Source organism: Anguilla rostrata, chromosome 4 (assembly GCF_018555375.3).
Source record: "Anguilla rostrata isolate EN2019 chromosome 4, ASM1855537v3, whole genome shotgun sequence".
Classification (NCBI taxonomy): Eukaryota; Metazoa; Chordata; class Actinopteri; order Anguilliformes; family Anguillidae; genus Anguilla; species Anguilla rostrata.
The window spans coordinates 15672498-15679047 of NC_057936.1; the positions used below are offsets into that span (position 1 = coordinate 15672498).

At 39.5% G+C, this 6550-nt stretch overlaps 1 long non-coding RNA gene across 1 annotated transcript; it reads right to left on the reverse strand.

Moving 5' to 3' along the window:
* Window positions 1-67: 67 nt before the first annotated feature.
* Window positions 68-6078, reverse strand: LOC135252632 (uncharacterized). Its single transcript, XR_010329441.1, has 2 exons — window positions 5780-6078; window positions 68-3374 (listed from the first exon to the last, which is right to left on the reverse strand). It is a non-coding gene; the product is annotated as an uncharacterized LOC135252632 (long non-coding RNA).
* Between the last annotated feature and the right edge of the window lie 472 nt (window positions 6079-6550).

A 6550-nucleotide genomic window follows, 5' to 3' on the forward strand; every position in this document is an offset into this window, starting at 1 on the left:
AAAGAATCTATCTCAGGGTTGAACACAGAGTTCAATTGCAATGCTGCTGAAACAACCTCAAAGAAAAAATTAATTTAGTTTCTTTGGGGTTTCTTTTTTTTTTGCCTTTCATCCACATCCACAATCAACACTGAATGTCTGCAACAGATGACAAGAACCTTCCCAAAAATGTCCACATAATGGCTATATGGAGCTTGGCATTGCATTGACAATCTCACTGGAATACCACATGCAGTGCAGAGCATGCTTAGTGGCTTTGCTTTCAGTATGCCACCTATTTTTATTGACAAAATGAATACATGAATATGTAAAATAAAATGATAAATGTAAAAATTCAACATTGAATTACAATTGTCCTATAATCCTTTCCTGCAGAATACATTATTCATCAGAGAATTAATTGCATTGTTAACAATAACAACCTATTTTAAATTATAGCACAAAAATGTGATTTTTAAGTTCACCCAGAACAACTTCGATATCAGACCGGATAGCAATAACCTGTCATTGTTTGTTGGCTCTCAAAACACAAACATTGTATACACATTTTCATACAATGTTATGGTAACTTCCTGGCTTTTGTTCAACTTGTTATGTGGACTGCACATACCAATCAAGTATTAGAAACAGTGGGCCCCATTCGAAAAACTTTTCTAAATTATTTTTACTTTTGGTCTTACAAATGTTCCTAAGAAAAACCAATATGGGATTCAGGACACGTGCAGACATGAGCATCTTATAGCATTAAATGTTTTATAGTTTGAACATTACATTAACAATAAGCAAAAAAAAGTAATTAGATAACAAAAAATTGAAAAAATAAAACAATCTTTTTTATCAACTTGAAGATTGGCTTTGATTGATCAAAATCTGTACAAGTTTAATGTGAAATGAGGTCAAAATACATAACCACTGCAGGTCCGACCCAAAATGTCTATAGTTTCTGTTGTGGAGCCAGTTCTTTACTTCATATTAAAAAAAGAATTTTGTCAAGTTCCTTACTCCTATATGCCAAAGACACAATATAACAGAAACCATGTCCTGTTCAAAAAATAGTGCATGTTGCTGTTTCATTTTTTACTATCACTGAATTTTTTTACTTTTCCCAGAATCACACCACATTCCAGAAACCCCAAAGAGGGATCATTCTGAAAAAGAAAAGTGCTCCCATTAAACTCTTCCTTTCATTTAGAATGCCTGTGCACTGATCACACCCTCCACTAAAGCACCACATGTGTTAACCTGGGTCAGTGCGACAGACTCCGAACAGCTGACAGACCACTGAGCCCACTTCCAGTTCAGTGATTCACTCGTAACTGCTCTCCCACAAGCAAGCATGGAGGCTGCCAGACACTTACCACCAATAACTAACAGCGCTGTCCAGCCGAGTTCAACCCCACCTGCCCTGGTCACACCCACCAGGCATTACTGGTTGCAAACTCAGGGGCCACACTGCGCAAAGACACAGTAAATATTAATCATTGGTAGCGCTACATTAAGTGTTAAAGGATCCTCTACATGTAAATAATTTCAGCATCCAATCTGTTCAACACTCTGGGGATACTTTAAGACACCACAAGATACCCGACACAAAGCAATGAATCAATGTTAGTCCATAGGCTCAATTCTGCCACACATTAAAACAATAATGCTCACGCCGTCACAAATCACGTGTATCAGAAACAAACTGGCAAAGCCTGGAAATGAAAGCGTTCAATGCATCAACACGCTTTATATATGTAGGGCAGCAGAAACAAGAATAGATGGACTTCCATATCCTTATCAGGCTTTTTCCCTGCTGGTAAATATGGCCTGACAACACTGTCTGACATGGACAGGGTAGATACGGAACGCCATTTTAACTGATTCCATTCGTTTCTTCTCTGCAATGCATGAGCAAAGAGTAACTGAGCCAAGTCATGCAAAATAAGTAAATATCTCAATTCAGAGGACCACCTAATGACAGAGCAATCAAGGGATAATGATTCAGTGAACTGCATTGGCCACAGCATCATCCATCCTTAAGTGGCTCAGTTTACTGGTCACAGGAGATCAGATGAGACATTGCCCTCCCTTCACGGGCTCCACGCAATTATGATATACAGGCTGTTCAGACAAATAAAAACATAGAAAATTCAATTTTGAATTGAACCAAAATAATTTTATTTCTCCTTCATGAGACGGGCAGAGGGGTAGACTAATAAAAGCACTAGGGGACTGGAGGAGGCTTTGTAGCTGTGAGGATGGGGACATGTCTTGCCCACAGCCATACCAGCAGCCTGCCATGCTTTCATTATCATCAACTAGCAGTCCAGGCTGCATTGATTTCAATTTTTAAATTATAGCTAATGGCAGATCTAAAAACGGCTCGGCGTCCTTCCTCTGTATCGTGGCCCAGGCACAGTGGTAGGCCATCATTTCGTGGCATTGCTTGCAAGGAATTCATTTTCCTAACTTGTAGCACAGCTTGGGGTCCACAAGAGAGCCACCCTCAAGCTCAATTTCCCATGACTCCCTCTCCTGATTCAGAAAAACATTTTTTTTCCACCCCTTCTTGTCTAAGAGCAAGGCAACGCAGACTGACCAACATTGCTGTATAGTAGCCAGAGCAGGACCAAATGTCTCTTCTTGTAAAATGTAAGATTTTAACCCCTCAGATGAAGGTTTTGGGTCAAAACTTAAGCAGAAATTAAATTTGAGCAAAAGATGATGTTCTAGAACATTTATTTATAATATTATACTACTACAAATACCAGGTATGCAAACAATACATTTCTACTAGAACCCCAAAACTGTTAACCCGGATTCTTGGTCCAGATAAATATCCTCACCTCTTGCCCTGTTAGTCCATAAACCATTGTCTATTTCCTTCAAATTTTACATTATTTATTTATGTATTAACCTTTATGTATACAAGGTAGGTTGACTGCGCATGCATGTTCTTTTGCAGCAAGGTCCTATGAATGCCCGCCTGCATGTCTTTGGACTGTGGGAGGAAAGTGGAGCACCTGGAGGAAAACCATGCAGGATGAGAACATGCAAATTCCACACCGAAAGGCCCCAGGATTTGAACCCAGGACCTTTCTTCCTGAGAGGTGACAGGGCTATCCACTGCACCACTGTGCTGCCCTCAAGTCTATCAGCCCAGAGGCAGATACACACCACCAGACATTCCCCTGTCGCATAGATGGAGCATAATTATACTCCACCAACCAATCTGAATGTGTAATTTCTTTATTATTATCTTATTAGTCTTACATCTCATTACATGGGGAAGAATCTTAAGGCTCACTTTGTAGTGCTTCTTCTGCTGCCAGATATTTTGCTTCTTTGTCTTTAATCCTCATCTCTTTGTAGTCATCACAGTGTACTTTCTTGAGAAAAACAGAGTACAGGGAATTACTCTTTAAGTAAAAAAGGAATAATCACAAATTGCCACTCAAGAGCTGCTGAATCCACAGAGCTATTACAGAACAAAAAGCAATGTGAAAAAAAACAAAGCTATGCTTATTACTACAGATATTCCAACTACTGTATTATGTGTGGCCTGTAGGAGCTACAGGTTTGAGCTGCAGCTATGTGGCAATTGACATGGCAATTGATAAGTAACTTCTTTTTACATTTACCAAGCTGGTAAATTAACATTTTTACACAATTCAACATTAAACAGTTAGTCAAAAGAGATGGCACTGTTTTATCTCCTGGAAGATGCAAGCTAATACAATATCGCTAGCTAGCTATAGCTAGAATTAGGCAAGCATTAGCATTTAGTACTCTGCATTCATATTTATCTAAACTGGTAGCTACAGAGAATATATGAACGAGCTCACAAGAATGCTGAATACACAGAGAAGTTAGCTTTAATCAAGCCACAATACTTTGGGTACCTCATCCATATGAAGTATGGTGGATTAAATATTGTTTATTGTTCGCAGTGAAAAACGGCTCAGCACCAGCAGGTAAAATCCCTTATTTTAAGATTTAAAAAACCATCATACAGTAGGCCTACGTGTAGGTGGAATTGCAGGTTTTTTTTCTGTTTGCTATAATGTATAAAATAGGTGACTACTGCAGCCCACTACTGGCAGGCCTACGTCAGTTGAGAACACGGCTTCTTCACCTGGTGCTCAACTGGTATACACCCATGTATCAGCCCTCCTCATTTCTTTTCACTGACCACAGATTGGAACATGGAGAGAATTGACAATAACAGGGTACAGCTCCAGCTAACCTACCATCCCCCATCAACCAAGAAACACATGAAAGAGCCCTCCACTCAGAAACCTTGCATTGTCTTGATGTTCTCCATGTCTAACCATAAATTTGGGCCATACATCCCAAATGTGCCTCTTTTGCACATGCTAACCCTTCCCCAGTGGTATGAAACCTCCCTGTAACCATCAGAATCAGAGATTTAGCCAAGGCCAGTTGGATGGGATAATCCTAAAATGATTTAAAAATATATGCATATAATACGTGGAAGCTGATTGCAAAGAACCCAACCCCCCACCGAAACAGAAAGGAAGGCAGGATATGACTGCTGAAAAATCGGAAAAAAGTACTAACCCTCCTGTCATTTTTTAAGGTTACCAAGGGTACAGTGTTTGGTGTGTGGAGATGCATATGTTCTGTCAACAGAGATGTTCCTTTCATACAGCTTAACCTTGGATAATGACTTGTTAACCAGTTAGGCAGCCATCGAACTAGGCAACACAAATAAGGATGGATGCAGTCAAAGGATTAACTCACAATTCTACATCAGTAAAAAGCATGCACACAACTTCTGGTCTTAACAAGGAGTCACTGAAATATGTTACTTGCTATCTAGCTTGCAGCTGCTGTCATTACAGGCTATGAGGCAAGCACTGTTGTAGCCCATCTCAATGAGAATGTTCTTTTTTTCATCGTTGTGCGTGGTGAAGACTACTTAGATATTTTGAGATGTTGTTGATGCCCACGGTGGCTTTGCAATGACTACTATTGGGCATTTTCTGCCTAAAGCAAGGAGACGTACCTAGACCAACTAAGGTTTTATAGTGACGTTATGCACCCAGAGGAATATACTTGTTTATATTACCAAATTATTCTTCCAACAATAATGCTTAATATTATTTTTGGTTGGAACTAGTATGTTCTATGATTTTGAACTGGGAATAAACAATAAATAAATCTGTTCATACATAGGCTACAGCCTCTGGAAACATAACACAGCTAGCAACATAGGGAAAGCAGGTCCCTGAGGGGCACCCTACTACTGCCAGCACGATGGGGAGCCAATGAGTCCAATAGAGAAAAGAATTATGAACAATGAATTAGAGTGATTCTGCATTTGAGTTTGAGAAGCAAGCTAACATTGACTATATTGCAGCTCTAATGGGCTACATCCGTGTTCAAGTGCTGTCCTGTCGGTCGCTGCCATTCCAATTCATTCTTTTTGAGGGAGAGAGAGTAATGAAAAGAAAAGGTGAACCACTTCCCATCAAGGAACATCCCGGCTGAACAACAACTATGAGGATATTTATAATATTACCACACTCCATGGTACTACCACAAGCCACCCCCTAAATAGTAGTTATGTATTTTAAACAATGATCTGAAAAATAGCTACTGGTTTTCCTCCTTAAAAAAGAGTTAAACAAGGGCTGTGGCACAATGAATGTGTGATTGGTGGACACAGCAAAACAGGAGGTATGCTTTCTGAAAAGCAACAGAGTACCATCCAAGCAACATAAATTCACAAAAAGATAGGGTACAACTTAAATTAGTTAGTGGAAGTTACCTCTCAGATTTTTGTCCCACCTGCCAGACTTCAGCTCGTCACTAGACTCGTGTGATGTTTTCCTTTTTTTTCTTTCTCAGCAGTTTATCCTTGTGCAAAAGCGAGGTTGCTCGTTTGTGAAACAGGGAAGTAGGCCCGTGCATTCATAAGCATCTCCTTCCATTGAAAATACTCATTTTTGCTTTTTCTATAATTCAGAGTGTGCGAAGACCAAACACGTCGGCGAAAGGTGTATGCAAATGGAGCCCATCGACGGCTTCTGATGAAGCGAAACTGCGCATTGTAAACAGTGTGAGCCGTCACCATGGTGCCGACTTTGACTTCACAAGCAGGGTGGGAGGGAAAGAGAGAGCTTGTGTGTGTTCAGGGCCTGCACATCTCCATGGCGATCAAGACGTCCCGTGAACCTGCCACTCACTACCGCGACTTACTTGCAGGGTACACATGATTGGGAATTGAATTGGGAAGTGTGAGAAGTTCCATTGCGCACAGGAGTGCTTGCTCACGCTGAGTGTTTGTTAAACAAGGAAAATGAGAATATATATTGTTGCATATTGTAGATTCTAGGTTGTATGCCATTTTAGAAGACATATAACACAGTTATATATGGAAGAACAAATGTGACAAAATTAAATAAACTGACAATGAAATAAGCAATGAAATCAATAAAAGAATGATGTAACAAAAAAGCAATGAAATTAATTGATAATTAAATAAATAAGCAATTAAATAAATAGATATCTATTAATTATTTTATGTCACTTTTATTTC